This window comes from Pinus tabuliformis, chromosome 4_1, assembly GCF_031772625.1.
Source record: "Pinus tabuliformis cultivar Carrire ecotype Pingquan chromosome 4_1, CPIR1, whole genome shotgun sequence".
In the NCBI taxonomy this organism is placed as follows: Eukaryota; Viridiplantae; Streptophyta; class Pinopsida; order Pinales; family Pinaceae; genus Pinus; species Pinus tabuliformis.
This window is the reverse complement of record NC_142303.1, coordinates 596,408,003-596,428,236: the sequence shown is the minus strand read 5'-3', so window position 1 is coordinate 596,428,236 and position 20,234 is coordinate 596,408,003.

Sequence of the window (20,234 nt, the reverse complement as noted above, 5' to 3'; positions counted from 1 at the left end):
ACGCGCCCATCCGATTTGTGAAGGCACACAATCGAGGATCAACGTGAAGAGGAGTATATTGCAGAGAAGTATGGAGGGTTCATACCAGGTATGGTTGGATTCTTCTCAGAGACGAGGAGAGATGGCCTTGTGATGTGGAAAGGGAAGTTGTATGACTTCCCCACACCACCATCTTTTTAAAGCTCATGAAGGAGATCGACTTACTGTCACTTGCTCAAGATGGTGAGACCTCTAGAAGCTTGAGATACCATTGAATGGCACCTCATGATGAGCATAGTCAGAGGAAAGATTGTGTGACATGGAAGAGGTGACAATGGTTGCACATGTTCGGGTGCATGTGTTCTTGTGGAGTTGATGCTATAGTCAGATTAGCTACCTGACTAGTCATTTGCACAAGGGGATCCAACACATGTCATTCTTACAGGTTGCGATACATGCATAGACATGGGATAAATGTCAATGATGACATTTGTCTGTATTGATGAAGACAATTGATGTGAAGGTTGTTCATGATGAGGACAGTCTTTAGGATTTGGTTAAGAAATTTGCTGATGGGTGTGTTGTTGAGGACGACAACCATTTTGACGTGGGGGAGGATGTCAAGCCCTTAGGCTAGGCAACTGAGAACGCCTGAGTTAGGCCGAGTCGAGTTTGGTGGAACGAATTGGTTGGCATGAAGGGCGCACTTGAGACGTTCAATGGAAAGACTTTTGTGAGACGAGTGCACGAAGAATGCACCTGAGATGAGTTTGTGGAGTGATTAGAACAAATTTTGAGAGTCGGCATGAAGAGGGTGTCTAGTTGAGGCGAACCCAATCAAAGACAAGGTGCGGCGAGCCAAGATGCGCTTGACCGAAGACAAGGCATGACGAGCTGAGACGCATTTGCTCGAGTTGCGAAGGTACACGACCGAACGTGAACTGAAGGAAAGTTTCTACACGACAAATGATGCGACATAATTTGGAGTTTATGGTTGCCTCAAACGAAGGAAGGTTGGTTCAAACGCACAGTCGACACATCACTTGGAAGAGACATGACTGTTCATGGGGGTGACTCATATATATAAGATGATAGGAAAGGAGTTAGAACATCAATCAACTAAATATCAACAACTTGTCATAGCTAGAAAAGGAGACAATGAAAGAAGAAGAGAGTTGGGTCTCATGAAGGAGCTCGCTCTCTAAAGCAAGTTGCAGAAGGAATTTGTGCAAGCTGTTGTATTGCTGAGAGTGGTACACCGTGGCGTATTTGTGTATTGAGGTTGTGTGTAGGTTGAAAGGCCACAACTTGGATATTTATTGGGTTTGGTTGTGTGTTGCTAGTTGAAGGGTTGTAACTGGGTTATTGTATATTTGTATCTGTGAGGGCTTGCGGCAACGAACTATTTGGAGTTCTTCCCAATCGAACTGAAGTCCATTATAAACTGAAGTTTTGTGTATGGAAGTTTTATAGTCACAAAGCAGTTGGGAAATTGTTTTGGGAGTTCCCCCTCTCGTTTATTGAAGTGTTATTTATGTACATGATTCATGTTGTTTATGAACGAATGCGATTATAGCTGAACTTAAGTTAATTGAAGTAAACTATAATTGAAGTTAAGCTTTAAAGTGGCTATTGTAGTGAGATTTAATTGAACAAGAATTTCACAAGTATAAGATATCAGTCTCGGCATAGGGTACATGGGCTAGAGGCATAGTACTAGCATTAGTAAACTCAAGTTGGTTTCAACATTGAGGAGAAAGCACGTTGGTGTCACACACCTCAGGGGACTCAGTAATCACATAACTCAGAGGTGTGCCCTGGTGGCGTGACTCCTAGATTTTGAGGCCACTAATTAGCTTGCTTGAGGGAAGTTATTTCTAGAAGGGAAACCTCACCATGTTTTGAGGCTTATAACATGCCTTTTAGAGTGATATTGAGCCTCTTGATCCTAAAAGATTTCATCCTTTGGGGGACGACCCTTTATCTTCAATGGTTTTGTTTACATTTCGCATACCTTGCTTATTGTCTTAGTCTCCTTTACCTTGTGGATGACAGGTGACTCTCTTTTAAATTTTCTAGGCTAAGGAGTCGGTGTTGCCTTTGCCTCTACTTGAGCCAACCCAAAAATATTATCAGTGGATATATATAGCTTGTTGGGACAATGAGATTACCGTGTTTGAATTTTTCGCATGCAATAGTAGTCTCCCACTGGTGAATCATTCATGCCAATGGCGAGAATTAGTATTTTCCATTTTTTCCTTTTTGACTCTATATTTTCTTGTTTTTTCAACTCTATTTTTGGTCACCACACTAGTGATTGATTCCCTCTAAGTCATTATCATGAGTAGGGCCCAACTTGAGATACTTCTTCCTAGATGGTTTTAGTCAACATGCTCCTTCCTCCTTGTTACTTCCTTGGAACATTGGTTTTGGTTGTTGCATCTTGTAGACTGCAGCTATGGGATTGCTTAATCATTTATCCAACACATCCTTCCTCTAATCTTTTGCTCCTTGACTTTGCTAGTACCACCCTAGTGTCGATTTGGAGGAAGAAGATGTTGATAGATGGATTGAGAGTTTGGAGTAGGAATCAAACTGAAGAGAGGATGAAGATGGAGGGATGTTCGTGGACCGGGATGGAACCATGAAGACACTAAGCCATAACGATCCAGTTTCGATGAAGTTGATGGAAGAGAGTATGGATAGGTGTTCCTATCCTCGTTTGATAAATTATATTGTAGAGAAGTATGGAGGGGTCATACCAGGTATGGGTGGATTCTTCTTGGAGACGAAGAGAGATGGCCTTGTGATGTAGAAAGGGAAGTCGTATGACTTCCCCACACCACCATCTTTTTGAAGCTCATGAAGGAGATGGGCTCACTAGAACTTGCTTGAGATGGTGAGACCCCTAGGAGAATGAGATGCCATTGAATGGCACCTCATGATGAGTAGAACCAGAGGAAAGATTGTGACAATGGTTGCACATGTTTGGGTGCATGTGTTCTTGTGGAGTTGATGCTACTGTCAAATTAGCTACCTAACTAGTCGATTAGACGAGGGGATCCAACACATGTCATTCTTACAGGTTGCGATACATGAATAGACATGGTATATATGTTGGAGATGAGATTATTTTGTATTGATAAAGACAATTGATGCGGAGGTTGTTCATGATAAGGACAATATTTAGGCTTTGGTTAAGAAGTTTGTCAAGGGGTGTGTTGTCGAGGACCATGACCATTTTGAAGTGGGGGGGGATATCAAGCCCTTAGGCTAAGCACATGAGCATGCCTGATTTAGGAGGAGTCAAGTTTGGTGGAACGACCTGGTCCACATGAAGAGCGCGCCCGAGGGTAGTTCGATGGAAATAATTCGTGAGACAAGCGCACGAAGACACACCTGAGATGATGTAATATCCCGTTTCAGAGATATTCTCCAAACCCCAGTAAACCCCAACCAAATACGTACAAATGATATAGTAACCGGGAAGCTCAAAGTGATAAAAATAACAGTGGTGCAACATGAAATATAAGCAGATACTCAAGAAATGCAGAGAGAAATGCTAAGCCATTTTATTATATTGAGTCATGGAATGAGTACAGGAGGTGATCGAAAAGATGGCACCTCGACTTGCATAAGGCAAGTGAAGAAATACACTCGGAATAGTAAAGGAATGGGCTCTCTCTGAACTACGTCCAAGCTGCTGGAGAACTGTCATGCTGCTGCTGTTGCTGGAAATCAAATGAGGATTTGGGGCTGTTCCCCTCCTCAAAAAATGCTGAAACTCTGGAATCAGACTTTACTCAAGAAACCCAGAAAAACCCAGAAAGATTTTCTGAAATAGCCGAACCCCGAAAATCACCCCTTGGGGATCTACGCTGTCCCTCAAAGCTCTGCGCTGGCACTGAGTATAATCTCCCAAAACTCTGCCAAAATCCTCCAATATGCAAGGGTTGATCCCTTGCTCAATCTCCCAGCTCAAATCCTCCACGAAACCCCCAATCTGGAAATACCTCCAGAAGAACTGCGTCCCTCTCTCTCAAGACTGCGCAGTCCTCAAATGCTCAGCTCACCCACAACGCCAAAGATCAATCCTACTGCAAAAGACTGCTGAAAACTACCTTGCTTGAGTAGGCACTCGAAGTCCCCCGGGGCTAAGGGTGAGATCTCTGAATGGAGACACTCAATGCACTAAACAGTGCTGCAGACAGGCTAAACAGCTAGCGTGCTCCAAGTCGAAGTGACTAGCTCAAATGCACATAATCGAATGACAAAATGAGGAGGCTCCTCTCTCCTTTATAGTGTTGGCCTCTCTCAACCCCAAGGCTCACCTCCTCCAACGTAGCCCCTTTTCTTGCCACGTGCTCCTCTCCATCTGCGCAGTCCCTCCAAGTGTCTGTGTGGGCCCCTCCTCTACGTGGTCCTTTGGCCCCCTTGGCTCCCCTTTAAGTTACAACGTTGTGCTACTAGGGAGTGACTTTATTCTAAAAGTGAGTTATGTCCCCCTTTTCCTCACCTTTTTATTTATAAATAACTATAGAAGGCAAAATTGAGCAAAATCGAATATTCCAATTAGCCATGGCTAATTAAGAATATTACAGTCCCCCCCGGCAAAATGTTGCTTGTCCTCAAGCAATTGAAGTGATGGATGCAAAATTTTCTCACTCTCCAAAGTGGCATCCTCATCCTGTAAATTCTTCCACCTCACCAAGAATTCCTGGACTGTCCTGTTCCATTGCTGCCTCTCCCTGGTATGAGTAATAGCCTCTGGCTGCAACACCAAATGCCCCTCATCATCCGTGGGTGGTAGCTCATTTGTCACTGTCACATGCTGCCCCAATGCCTTCTTCAGACATGATACATGAAAGACATTATGAATCTTGTTGCCTTTGGGAAGCTCCAACTCATACGCAACCTGTCCAATCCTGCATATCACCCTTTAGGGCCCATAAAAGCGGGGCTTGAGCTTCTCAGCCCCCTTTTGCTTCAATGACAACTGTCGGTATGGCTGTAATCATAGGTAGACCAAGTCCCCTACCTCAAACTGTCTCTCCACCCGACCCCTGTCAGCATACAACTTCTGCTGGTTCTGTGCTGTAGCCATATTATCCTTGGGAGCTCGGAGAATATCCTGACTCTCTTGGATCCAAATTTTGGCTCTTGGAGCCTTGCTAGCACCAAACATCATGTCAGCAAAAGATAAAGGATGATATTTGTAGAAAGCATAGAATGGTGACATACCAATGGACATGTGATGCGTAGTGTTGTAGTAGTACTCCCCTAGATGCAGCCACTTCAGCCATGCTTGCTGCTGCCCATTGACATAGTTACGCAAGTAGCCCTCCAGCCACTTGTTAACTATCTCTGTTTGCCCGTCTGTCTGTATGTGATAACTAGTACTCGCTGTCAACTCCGTCCCCACCAACCGGAAAAGCTCCTGCCAAAATCCACCCATGAAACGGCTATCCCTGTCACTGGTGATGGTCTTGGGAAGACCATGTAACCTGAAGATCTCTCTGAAGAACAGCTCGGCCACCTGTGCTGCTGTGTAGTGTGCGGATATGGCGAAAAAGTGTGAGTACTTTGTCAGTCGATCAACGACGACAAAGATGCAATCCTTGCCCTGTACCATGGGCAACCCTGTGATGAAGTCCATCGAAATACACTCCCATTTCCCCTCCGGAATGGGAAGAGGCTGCAATAATCTTGCGGGATGGTTCATCTCCCTCTTGTTCCTCTGGCAAACATCGCACTCCCGGACATGCTGGAGTATGTCCTCTTTGAGGCCCTTCCATGAGAACCTCTCTCTAATGGCCCTATAGGTTTTGGTAAACCCCTGATGGCCAGCCAATGGTGAATCATGTGATGCCTGAAGTATCTTCTTCTTGAGCTGAGACCCCTCAGTCAAGAAGATCCGGTCCCTGTAGTAGATGATCTCATCAACCACCCTGTACCTGTCATCTGCCACCTGCCCATCCAAAACCTCACATGCAAATCTGTCCTTGGAGTACTCTACTAAGAGTCGATCCCTCCAGTTTGCGTCTAAGCTCATAAGAGACAACATGGCTGGTCTACGTGAAAGGGCATTTGCTACCACGTTGTTCTTACCCTTGACATACTCAATGTCAAAGTCATATGCTTGGATCTTACTGATCCACTTCTGCTGCCTCTCCTGTAGCTGCTTCTGCTCCAAAAAGAACGTGAGGTTGTTGTGATCAGTCCTCACCCTGAACCTGTTACCCACTAAATATTGTTGGAACTTGGCCAATGCATGCATGATGGCCAGCATCTCCTTGTCGTATATAGAATACAACCTCTCATGCAGAAGGAGCTTCCGGCTCTCAAAGGCTATAGGGTGACCTCCCTGCATCAATACTGCGCTGATCCCCTCTCCCGACGCATCACACTCCAAAACAAATGGCTATGAAAAATCCGACAATGCAAGCATTGGGCAGCTGCTCATAACCTCCTTGAGCCTATCAAAGGCTCGCTGTGCTGTATCCGACCAATTGAATGCCCCCTTCCTCGTCAAATCCGTCAGGGGTGCAGCAAGCTGTGAGAAAATCTTGACGAACTTCCGGTAGTAAGTGCAAATGCCAATGAATCCTCGAAGTTCTGTCACGTTCCCTGGCTCCGACCAATCTCTGATGGCCCTGATCTTCTCCCCCTGGACCCTCACTCCATCCACCCCTATGATGTGTCCCAAGTATAACATCTCCGTCAACCCAAACTCACACTTGGAGAGCTTGGCATAGAACTGCTGCTCCTCCAAGATGCGCAACACTGTCTCAATGTGCTGGAGATGCTCCTCCCAAGTCCTGCTGTAAATGAAGATATCATCAAAGAACACCAACACAAACTTCCTCCAGTGACTGCGGAAGATGTGATTCATGCAAGACTGGAATGTAGCTGGGGCATTGGTTAGCCCGAATGGCATCACCAAAAACTCAAAGTGCCCATAGTGACACCTGAAGACAGTCTTGGGAAGTCTTGTTCCCTTACGCGAATCTGATGGTACCTAGATCTCAAATCAATCTTTGAGAAGAACCGTGCTCCTCTCAACTCATCCATCAACTCATCGATCCTGGGTATGGGGTACCTGTTCTTCTTGTTCAGGGCCCTATAGTCAATGCACATCCTCAATGTGCCATCCTTCTTCTTCACCAACACCACGGAAGAAGCAAAAGGACTCGTGCTCGGCCGAATGTGCCCAAGAGCCAGCAACTCTTGAATGGCCCGCTCAATCTCATCTCGATAGGCCTTGGGATGCCTATAAGGGGTAGTAATCACTGCCTGTATGCCCTGCTCAAGCTCGATGGTGTGCTCAAACCCCTGGTTTGGTGGCTGTCCCGGCGGAATCTCCCCAAATACTGTGGCATACCGGTCAAGGATGGACTGTATCTCTGGGTGCACTGTCTGCCCTGTAGTCCCTGCCTCTGATGCACGCAGCTCCACTGCCCACTCTACGTCTCCCTTCCAGAAGACTGCCTCCATCCGATGAGCTGAAACAATCTGAGGCGGGTATGTGTGCTGTCCCCGTATCTTCTCATGCCTCCCTGTCTTCTCATCATCCCACTCCATCTCTAGGGCCTTCCAATCTGTCGTGACCTTCCCAAGAGTGATAAGCCACTGGACACCCAGTACTATGTTGGTGTCCGGAATATTGACCACGAAGAAGTGGTCAGTCAGTGTGTAGGTGCCCATCGTCACTGATAACTTTGGAACATAATGAGCACACACCATGGTCTGATCTCCCGGGACCAAAACTGAAAATCCATCGAAGCGTTCTGTCGGTATACCTCTCCGCTCAACCATCTGTGCATCGATGAAGTTGTGGGTGGCCCCCCTGTCAACGAAAATTGATGCTCGTTGGCCACGTACTGTCCCCCGTACGCGCAACGTCAAATACTTGGGAACTCCTCGCAATGCTGCAAGGGCTCCTCTAGTAGGTGCAAAAGCTGCACCACCTGCTGCTGGTGGTGGAGGCAGCAAGGGACCCTGCACGACATGACTATCTCCTGCCTCCACATCATCCTCCTCATCCTCTTCCCCACTGCTCTCGGAGAAGACCTCAATAAAATGTGCTTTGCCAGCAGCACATCTATGTCCTGGTGCCCATGGCTCCTGACAGGTAAAGCACAACCGCTTCTTCTTCAACTCCCTCCTGGCATCATCATCAATTTGTGCTCGTCTTGGATTCCCCTTCGGAGGCGGAATCCTCACATCCTTCCCCTTAGGCTGGAAAGCCTGTCTCTGTGGGTAAGGCGTCCGGGTCCTGGGTAAGGCATCCTGTAAGTCTCGGGTCCTGCTGATAGCATCCTGGAGTGTGGCTGGTCTAGTGGACCTGACTAGACCCCGAAGTGGCTCTGCTAACCCCTCAACAAACATGTAGATCCTCCGTGCCGTGGATAGATCTGGCACCATCACTGAAATCCTCAGGAAGTCTGCAATGTAGGTCTCTGGGCTCCCTGTCTGTTTGAGCCTCGTCAGCTCAACAAAGTGCTGTTCCGGATCCCTCCGGTCAAACCTCTCCATCAATCTCCTGGTGAACTCGGCATATGTCATCACTGAGGAGTGTCCGAGTGTAACCATCCCATGGAACCACCAATCCTGGGCCTCACCATCCAAATGTAATGTCGCCACCTTGATGGCCTCTGCCTCCGACATCTGGTTAAGCTGGAAATAGATGTCCAGCTTCTCCACCCAAGACCTTGCCGAACTGTTTGATGAGCCATCAAACGTAGGCAAGTGGAATCTACTAGCTGTGCGGTGGGTGTCTCCATCGTGATAATGTTGATGTCCTCTGTGATGGTCGCGGGGTCTACTATCCCGCTGGAGCTGAACAAAGTCTCTGAATGAGAGAGCATCCCTGAACTCCTGACCATAGGCCTGGTACTTTGCAAAATAATCGCCCATATGACCGGGCTCTGCCTCTCGCTGGGCTTCAGCCCCCGTGTCTGCTCCTAGGAAAGTGGGCATGGTAGAGCGTGTAGGGGCATGTGAGGCCATTTGCGGAGTAATATCACGCTGAGTCGCACCCTGCTCTGGAAACTAGTGAGATGTACCCTATCCCTCACCAACCTGGAAAACCCGTGGGTTCTCACGCTGTCTAGCCTCCACTGTCATGAATCTCTGCCCCATCACCTCAATCTGCCTCGATAGATCCTGCATTGATTTGAGGAGCATGTCCGCAAATCTCTTCCCGTCCTCATCTGCCATCCTATCCTCCTGTTCTGCATCCACCACAGGCTCCTCCTGTTCTGCGTTCACCACAGGCTCCTCCTGTTCTGTGTCCACCACCCGAACACAGTCTCCCTCTCCGTAGGTGTTCTCCAACCTACGCCCAGTGTCTCTGTATCTCCTACCTCTGTAACAGATGTAGGGCTTTTCCCCCGGTGTCATAGATTGCTAGCTCCACAGGCTGAGCCAGATCTATGCTCTGATACCACTGTAATATCCCGTTTCAGAGATATTCTCCAAACCCCAGTAAACCCCAACCAAATACGTACAAATGATATAGTAACCGGGAAGCTCAAAGTGATAAAAATAACAGTGGTGCAACATACAATAATGCAAACATGAAATATAAGCAGATACTCAAGAAATGCAGAGAGAAATGCTAAGCCATTTTATTATACTGAGTAATGGAATGAGTACAGGAGGTGATCGGAAAGATGGCACCTCGACTTGCACAAGGCAAGTGAAGAAATACACTCAGAATAGTAAAGGAATGGCCTCTCTTTGAATTGCGTCCAAGCTGTTGGAGAACTGCCGTGCTGCTGCTGCTGCTGGAAATCGAATGAGGATTTGGGGTTGTTCCCCTCTTAGAAAACGCTGAAACTCTGGAATCAGACTCTACTCAAGAAACCCAGAAAAACCTAGAAAGCTTTTTTGAAATAGCCGACCCCCGAAAATCACCCCCTTGGGGATCTACGCTGTCTCTCAAAGCTCTGCGCTGCCACTGAGTATAATCTCCCAAAACTCTGCCAAAATCCTCCAATATGCAAGGGATGATCCCTTGCTCAATCTCCCAACTCAAATCATCCACGAAACCCCCAATTCGGAAATACCTCCAGAAAAACTGCGTCCCTCTCTCTCAAGACTGCGCAGTCCTCAAATGCTCAACTCACCCATAACTCCAAAGATTAATCCTACTGCAAAAGACTGTTGAAAACTAGCTTGCCCGAGTAGGCACTCGAAGTCCCTAGGGGCTAAGGGTGAGATCTCTGAACTGAGACACTCAATGCACTAAACAGTGCTGCAAACAGGCTAAACAGCCAATTTGCTACAAGTCTAAGTGACTAGCTCAAATGCACATAATTGAATGACAAAATGAGGAGGCTCCTCTCTCCTTTATAGCGTTGGCCTCTCTCAACCCCAAGGCCCACCTCCTCCAACGTAGCCCCTTCTCTTGCCACGTGCTCCTCTCCATCTGCGCAGTCCCTCCAAGTGTCTGTGTGGGCCCCTCCTCTACGTGGTCCTTTGGCCCCCTTGGCTCCCCTTTAAGTTACAACGTTGTGCTACTAGGGAGTGACTTTATTCTAAAAGTGAGTTATGTCCCCCCTTTCCTCACCTTTTTATTTATAAATAACTATAGAAGGCAAAATTGAGCAAAATCGAATATTCCAATTAGCCATGGCTAATTAGGAATATTACAGATGAGTTCGGTGGAATGATTGGAACAAATTGGAGAGTCAACACGAGGAGCGTGCCTAGTCGAGGTGCACCTGACCGAAGACAAGGCGCGGCTCCCTTAGATGTGCCTGACCACGACAAGGTGTTCCCAGTGGAGATGCGCTCGAATGACGACAAGGTGTGCCCAACTGAGATGCTCCCGCTTGGGTTGAAAAGGTATGCGACCAAGGATGAGACGTGAAGGCACATGAACGAAGGTGAACAAAAGGAAAGTTTGTATGCGACAAATGATGTGACATAATTTGGGGTTTATAATCGGCTTGAACGCCCAACTGACACATCCCTTGGAAGAGACACGATTGTTCATGGAGGGCGAATCATATATATAAGATGAGAGGACAGGAGTTAGAACATTAATCAATCGAAGATCAACAACCTCTCATCGCAAGACAAGAAGGAGACAATGAAGGAAGAAGAGAGTTGGGTCTCATGAAGGAGCTTGCTCTCTAAAGCAAGCTACGAAAGGAAGTTGTGCAAGTTGGTGGAATGAAGTATTGTTGAGGCTTATACCATTCCTTCAGGAGGGATATTGAGCCACTTGATCCTAAAAGACTTCATCCTTTGGAGGACAACCCTCTATCTTCGATGGTTTTGTTTGCATTTGTCATATCTTGCTTATTGTCTTAGTATCCTTTACCTCGTGGATGGCAAGTGACTTTCTTGTAATTTTTCTAGGTTGAGGAATTGGTGTTGCCTTTGCCTCTACTTGAGCCAAACCAGAAATATTATCAGTGGAGGTATATAGCTTTGCTTGGACAATTAGATTACTATGTTTGAATTTTTATCATACAATAGTAGTCTCCCACTTCTGAATCATTCATGGCAATGGTGGGAATTAATGTTTTCCATTTTTTTCTTTTTTCCTCTCTCTCTCTATATTTTCTCGCTTTGTCAACTCTATTTTTGGTCACCTCACTAATGATTGATTCCCTCTAAATCATTGTCATGAATGGGCCCAACTTGAGATACTTCTTCCTAGATGGTTCTAGTCACCATGCTCCTTCCTCCTTGTTACTTGGAACGTTGGTTTTAGTTGTTGCATTCTGTAGATTGCAGCTATGGGATTGCTTAATCATTTATCCAACACATCCTTCCTCTAATCTTTTGTTTCTTGACTTAGCTAGTACCGACCTAGTGTGGTAACCAATTTTCTCTCTTTCTATATCTACCTTTTTCTATTGCAAGACAAGGAGGAGACAACAAAGGAAGAAGAGAGTTGTGTCTCACGAAGGAGCTTTCTCTCTGAAGCAAGCTGCGGAAGGAAGTTGTGCGAGCTTGTGGAATGAAGTATTGTTGAGGGTGGTACGCCATGGGGTATTTCTGTATTAATGTTTTGTGTAGGTTGAAGGGCTGCAACTTGGTTATTTTTTGTGTTTCGGTGTGGGTTGCTAGTTGAAGTGTTTGTAACTCTGTTATTGTATATTTGTATTAGTGAAGGATTATGGCAGGGAACTGTTTGGAGTATGGCCCAACCGAACCAAAGTCCATTATAAACCGAAGTTTTGTATATTGAAGTTTTATAGTCAAAGAGCAACTGGGAAATTGTTTTGAGAGTTCCCCCTCCGGTTTATTGAAGTGTTATTTCTCCATATGATTCGTGTTGTTTATGAATGAATGTGATTATTGTTGAAGTTAATTGAAGTAAACTGTAATTGAAGTTAAGTTTTGAAGTGGCTATTGTACCGAGATTTGATTGAACAGTAATTTCGCAAGTATAAGATATCGATCTCGCTAACAGGGTACATGGGCTAGAGGCATAGTACGAGCATTAGTAAACTCGAATTGCTTTCTCCATTGAGGAGAAAGCGCACCGGTGCCACACACCTTAGGGTACTCAGGAAGCTCATAGCTCGGAGGTGCGCCCTGGGGCATGACAACCACATTTTGATGCTAGACATCGACTTGCTTGAGGGAAGTTATTTCTAGGAGGGAAACCTCACCATGTTTTGAGGCTTATACTATGTCTCCGGGAGGTATATTGAGTCACTTAATTCTAAAAGGATTCATCCTTTGAGGGACTACCCTCTATCTTCGATGGTTTTGTTTACAATTTGGCATACTTTGCTTATTGTCTTAGTCCTCTTTAACTTGTGGATGACAAGTGACTTTCTTGTAATTTTTTTAGGCTGAGGAGTTGGTGTTGCCTTTGCCTCTACTTGAGCCAAACCAAAAATAGTATTAGTGGAGGTATATAGCTTGCTTGGACAATTAGATTACCATGTTTGAATTTTTATCATACAATAGTGTTGGAATAAATTCAAAATTAGTGCAACTTATTATTTCATTTTCCATACATGACATTTATCTGTGATATTTGGTTCTTCTTTCTTTGCTTATTATGTTTATGTTCATCATGAAATAAATGCCAAAACAATGCAGATCACAACCATAAGAGAGAGACGCTAGAAATAGGCTCCAAGCCACGGAAAAAAACCCTCCAGAAGGGGAAAACCCACGAGAACTTTTTCTTATAGAATCAAATCAGAGGAGACTTCCTGACCAAACCCTACACCTTTGCTTCCATCAATCAATCAACCAGACTTCCTCCACAAGTTCTCCAAGGATAGCGAAATTAGGGCTCTTCAAAAGAACGAGTTGTAGTACTTCCTTAACCTCAAACCTGAGGTAACCCTAGATACTGCATATGTAGAGCAGAACCTACCTCCTTTGCAGACCTTTTTGCACCTTTGCACCTCCTTCTAGCCGCAGACCCAAACTCTTTCTTATGCGAGTTTCTTGTTTGCCTAATGAAGGTCAAATTGGTAGCTTTATATAGGCTTTACATGAGTCCTTCGAGCCCTCATAAGGCCGACTGATACAATTATGAAGACTGACACTAGTTACATTTGAACACTCCCTCTTAACTAGGGAGGTATTCATAATTAACAACAGTTACAAGGACAATACTTCCATTGAAAAGTTCTTGTAAGAAGAGTCAGATTGGTAACACATTTGTAGAGCATCATATCATCAAGCATTATCACATGGGAAGGCCTTGACTAACAGCTCTATCTCTCCACAAGATCGCAACACAATGCTGGTGAGACCAATGATTTATAGACACCTTCAACAGTCTCTCTAGGAGCATACCCCACCCGGGTGTTCACAAGGTATGTCCTTTTAGGACTATTCTTATCTTGGATTCCCAGTCCTCAAAGAACATCCATCCTCTACGACTACTCTTATCTTGGATGCCCTACCACATCCTCAAAGAGTACTGGATGCTAAATTCTTACCCAATTGTGAAGACAAGAATGATGTGTCTATCTCTCCCTCTCAAGTAGGGAGGATATACCCATTCCAATGCAGGAATGTACCCATTCCTACAAAAGGAATGTACCCAAGTTCCCTCTTAACTAGGGACTTGTCCGAACTCCCACTTAGCTAGGGACCTGTTTCCAACAACGATTCTTTATTCATTGGTGGAGATCATGGGATCTTCAACTGCTTATTGCGCTCCTCCATTTGATGTCATGAATTTCATTTTCAATATTATGGAGCCTTCATGTTTGGGACTTCTATGTAGGGCATCGACCATCCATCACTTTCCTTCTATTATCAAGGCAATCATGTCATCCTTCCTTTCATCAGAGAGTGATCCATTGGACCATATATGGCTTTTCCTTATACAACTACCTTTTTCACATCACGTCTTCTTTAGGATCTTCTATCCTTCCACATAAGTATCAGATGAAGATGACATCCACACTTCTCTTTTAGGTAGGTTTGTATTATCCCATCCAGATATTATTCAAAAATTTGAGATGAACATCAAGTCCAAAATTACCTTTTGTGATGGCCCTTCCTCATGACATCTGCTTGCTGCAACATCAACATCCTACATATATATTGACACATCTCCAAGATATTCATTTGTCAAGGGTCTTCCCCCCTTTTTTTTATAAGACTTTTCCAAGGTCTTCATATCTTTCCCATGGAGATATCATAGTCAATCCTTCTAGTCATAGGATGTTGATTGCCTTTTCCATAGTTTCATCCTTTACGATCTCATCTTTTCTCTTTATTTACATATTACTTCCCAGGAACTCCCAATCATAGTTCTTTCAATCTTTTTCAACCACCTCATATACCATATGAGGACATATTATGTTGATTTCATCTAGTTAATATGTGACCCATGCGTTTATGCATTCTTTTGATGAAGGAGATCCTTTTCCCTTGATCATGCTCACGAGGTAGAGCTTGCATCCTTACTATTTGCAACTATATAATGACATGACCTAACTCATTGAACATATGCATGCATACCTTTTTTCTTCTTTGGTCATCTAGGCTTCCTTCAACAACTTCCTATCCTTGATTGAGAGTGCTTCAATCATATTTGACCTGCTGCATTCCTTGGTCATCATACCATCATTCTTCTAAACAATGAACTCCATCCCAAGTGGAATTCTTAGCAATGCATCTTTCAAGAGATGAACCTTCTAAAGATGATTCTAGCAGAGGATCTGATTATCCTCATCTTGCAGATGCTCCTTGCCAATGATGTATAATGAGCTTCATATTAGATGATTCTCATTTTACCCATAAGTGCTCCTTATGTTTCTAATGAGGTTACCAAGAGCTACTTCTTTTCTATTGGGATGAATGCAATAATCATGTAGACTTCTATTTCAGCGATCTTTCGAGCTCTTGCTTTAATCGTATGCTTTTTATGCCATTCCCTCAAGACAGGTTCCAAGTCATCCATCACTCTTCATCTTGTCTTTATTCATGAATGCATTATGTCGAGCCTTTCCAGACTGATCATAGTTTGAAAGTGATCTTCAAACTTTTGACCTTTAGGTTATCTTCTCATGTTGCTACCTATCAGTCCCAACATGATCACCTCTTGACTTTACAGTTGCCATGTACTAGATGGTGACTTTTCTTCAACAATCCATTTACTCAGTTGAACCTGCCTCAACTGTTATTTTGTGTACCTGCAACATCTTTTCAGGTCCGATAACCAAAAACAAAAATAGAAAACTTACCTCATAATGAACATCTTCAGCGTCCATCCCACATAAGTCTTCTTTCATATATCCCAGCGCCCAAGGATTCAACTTGATTATCAAGTTATCATTCTCTTCCATCATGCTTATCATTACCATGTATAATGACTGCCTTGCTTATTCATCCTTCTAATTCTGCTTTTTTCATTATGTACCTTTTTGGCTTTCAGTGTAGTGGACTGCCTCATCCAATATAGAGTGGATGCCTTTCTTCTTACTGATGGAAGATTACAATGTTTTCCTTTGATGTTGCTTACGATGCAATACCTTCTTCTCTGCCTTCAAAATTGAAACTTCTCAAGCTTTTACTTCAAGAGATATCCTGTTAAAATTGGCAACTAGGGCCAAATTCCATGTGGGTCATCTTATTTATGGCAGCTGATATTTTTCTTGGATCCCTCTCATTGAGAGGTGTAGGATTGATCTAAAGATCATTTGATTCCAATAAGTATTCATGAAGATATGAATTTATTTGTGTTGTGGGACAATTCATCAAGGTCGGCTAGCAACCAAACAACCCCCACATGTGCTCAACGTTTTTGTATAAAAGGAGGTGACTTGATAGTCCTTTCAACACACAGTTCACTGTTGGTTTCTCTCCACTTGTTTTGGGTTTTAGTGGAAGAGAAGTCTAAGAGGAGGAAGCCCTAGACGCAGTAAGGAAGGAGCCTAAAGCTTGAAGTCAAAACGCAGTCCTAGATGATGCCCTAGCAAGGAAGACGCAGTCATGTTATTCCCTAAGACTGCCCTCATCTATACGCTGTCCCAAGGGTGACCCTAACCGTAGTAAAGAGGCTCCCTAACTTGCTGTTTTAAGGATGCCCTAACCAGCAAAGAGGGACAGAACAACGTGGTGTTTTAGGGCTGTTTCTAGGGTATGTTTGAGGGCTGAATTGCTGTGAGGGGAGGCCGAGACAACTCCCTAAAGGGCCGAGGCAAGGAGAGGCTGGTTCAGCCTGCATGGAGGTGTGGCTTGGGTGCAAGGAAGGGTAGCGTGGAGCTGTTTAGGGGCTATCTATGCCCAGGACAACAGCCAAGGGTGACAACAACTCTTGAAGAGTAGGCCGCAGTCAAGGAGGGCTGTTTTGGTGGGCTGATCAAGGGTTATTACACCAGGAAAATATGCCCTAACCAGTCACAGAGATTACAATAGTAACTCAGACTTGGAGCAGCAGTTGTGATGTGTGTTGGATCCGTTCTTTGAGTCAATTTGGATCAGATTGTTGGGCAGTTTGTGGGAGCCAAATTGGTGGCTTGACATAGTAGCATGGTACATGGGACAACAAGTACATGGTGCAGCAATGGTACTTGGGACAACATGGTACATGGGACAGCAAGTACATGGTGCAACAATCATGGTGCAGTAATGGTACTTGGGACAACATGGTACATGGGACAGTGAATACATGGTGCAGCAATCATGTTGCAACAATGGTACTTGGGACAACATGGTACATGGGACAGAAAGTACATGGTGCAAAAATGGTTCATGGTGAAGCAATGGTACATGGTGCAGCATTGGTACATCAATGGAAACTACAACGAGTACATGTTGTACAGTGCAGCATAGTGCACATAAGAGCAACAATGCATAACATAGCTCAGCATAGTACAACCATACAGTGATGGGTATAATCATGATTAGTGAAGCATGATGAGATGCAACATAGCGATGATGGGTGCAGCATGGTGCAGCACAGTGAGGTGCAGCATGATGATGAGGAGCAGCACAATGCTAGGTGCAGCATGGTGATGGAGTCATCTTGGAGAATCAGTGGAAGCAACATGTCTTCAATTGAGTTCAGCTACCTCGTATCATTTTCTTAGATATGATCTATGCTCTTATTTAGATAAGTCAAAGTGTTGACTTCTATTGTAAATGTACTATCTCTCTCTCTCTCTCTGCTGAACTATTGAAGAACATATAAGAAGAATTGATCAAGGGTTTCCTCACATTGGGGTTTGTCCCTGGCTAGCGCCACATCTTGTGTCCTCTTGTCTTGGCTTGTATTTTGCAATTTATGCTTATGTTCTATCTGCAATTTACTATTATGCTGATGTGATTCCTAATCCGGAAAAGATATTGAACTAACTGTGAAAATTGAAATAAATTGCTCTAAGCATAGAACATACCTAAAATTAGCATGGTATCAGAGGTGAGGTGAAGACAAAGCCCAAGCAAGAGTGAAAGAGCAATCACTAGAGACAGTTGGGAAAGGACAAAAGGCTCAATGGATTTCTCATCCCTCTTCAAATTCACCAAGGGTGAAGTCGAAGCAGAGAATATTATTAGAATGGCGCAGTGGAGGCTTCTCATGGCCTACCTAAAGATCAATTCAATGGGAAGTCCAGATCTAAGGGTGGAAGGAAAGGCAGATGCCTTGTTTGTAATAAGTTCGGCCATTATGTTGAGGAGTGTCCGAATGTTAGGGACACATCACTTGATGATGATAACAATCATTCCAGGGACATCTTCAATGATTGGAGAAATGACAGGTAATGCAGGTCATCAAGTAAATAGCCGACTCTTCAAAGAAAGCAAGGAACCCCAGGTATGAAGAATCAAATGTTGTTTCTGATAAGATAAAGAAGCATTATCTTATATTGGTCCTCTCCTCCAGACTCTTTGGGAATCTAGCTTATTGATTGTAGTTCTTGATGAGCCCCGAATTGGGTAACTTGTTGGGCTCATTTTGCCTGACTGTTCTTGATCAATCCACTATTTTTCATAGTTTATACATGCTTTTTGAGTATATTTATGTTAGTTGAACGAATGAGGATGGTCACTTTACCAAGAAGGCTAATACGTGGTTATTTCAGGTTTTTGGACAAATTTTGGAACAAAGCCAAGCAATTATGAGCTAGATGACAGCCAAGCATGAAGGAACAAGGGTGAGGATTCGTAGGAAGGGTGTCTCTTGCATTAAATGGCCCTTCCTCGAAATCTCCACCCTCAACTCGGAGCTCAGCAGGCCACCAAAACGAATCCTAAAGGTAGCCGAGTAGCTTTGTGAAAAGTGACTGTTTACTGGCAGTTTGAACAACCGAGCCCCTTGAGTTAAGGAGGGTTGCTGAAGACCCTCGTAGTGCATAAATAGGAAGATTTTCAGCCTTCGTAGGTTACTTCTTGAACTGTTGTTTTGCACTATAGTGCTGTCATTTTCTCAACTCATTTTCGTAGCTACTGCTGTATAACTTTCTTGTGACATGGTTATTTTTGAGTAATGAAAAGCAGCGTTATTTGGCATCAGTTCTGAGTTTTTCTTAGGAGCCTATAGCTCTTGGGGTTGGGCCCAACCTAAGTGCCAAGGCTTCCTTTGTGTATTGTTATTTGCTTTTTATGTCTTTGCAAAATAATTTCTGTTAAGTAGATTAAAATCTTGCTGGTTATCTAGGTCATTGTTGATGATTAGAAAGGCTCTTTATGTTTAGATTGAGTTGATAGGTTAATAACAGGGAAGATCTTCAGAAAAAGGCCATCAAGCACCTCTGATCTCACCTCTCCCTCAGTGGGATCGTGAGCTGGGACAAAGGTGACCTTGCTGCCAACAAAAACACTGTCTTTGCCTCACCATGCAATCATTAGTGTTAGATTCTCATTTGCAGAAATTGATACCAGTTGTGGTTACGTGTTCAGGTTCATGATTGCTTAGTTTGCATAGCTATTTCACGTGATTTCATTGCAAATAAACTTCTGTTCATTTCCTTTGCTGTTACTTAGGTCAGATTAGAGTAAAGTAGCTAGGTCATTGGTTTTCCAAGTCATTGTTTGTTCAGTTTGAGAAATAACTTGCAGAGCGCCTGTAATACCTCTCCATCTACCCGTACTCCATCAATCCCATCTGCTCCATCCCCTAACTCGGATTCTTGCCTCACGTTTGCCACATTCGCTCGTGTAGCCCTAATTTTTGTGCAACATTGCTCTACTCCTCCTTGAACAAATCCAACCATCCTCATCACTCCTCAGCTCCATCCACCAAGTCCTGGACCTCCTCACACCCTTATCCTACCCCCATACTCACTTCTCCACCTTTCTCTCTCCATCCACCCTCCAAAATCCCATTTTTGAACATCCTGTAGAACCCCTGCAGACTTCCTGTAGAAGCTCACGAAAGCGGTTTCTTGATAGCCAAACTCTGTGAAACTCTCTGGAAGGGTGCTAGGGACCCCTTAGGCCCTCTTCTAACCTTCCCAACCTCCTGCAAGCATTTCCTCTCGCCAATCCACCTCTGCACAGTCAAAAACCAGTTAAAGCACATGCGTGACAATTCTGACAATTTTTTTTTTCTTTTTTCTTTTTCAGACTTACTGTAGAAGTAGCTTAGACACATGCATTTCACCTTCTTAGAAGTCAATGGCATCTCTTTCAGTAGCTTTCGTCCTCTTTCTTGCATCAGTAGGATTAGCTGGTAAAATTAGGGTTTGCTAGGGTTTGCGTTTCCTTTCAGCTTTTCAGTTTCTTTCTGCAAGTAGATTAGCCTCCTTTGAGTTAGCTTTCGTCTATCAGTTAGAAAGCTTCTTCTCAGAGCTCATAGAAGTTGGCTT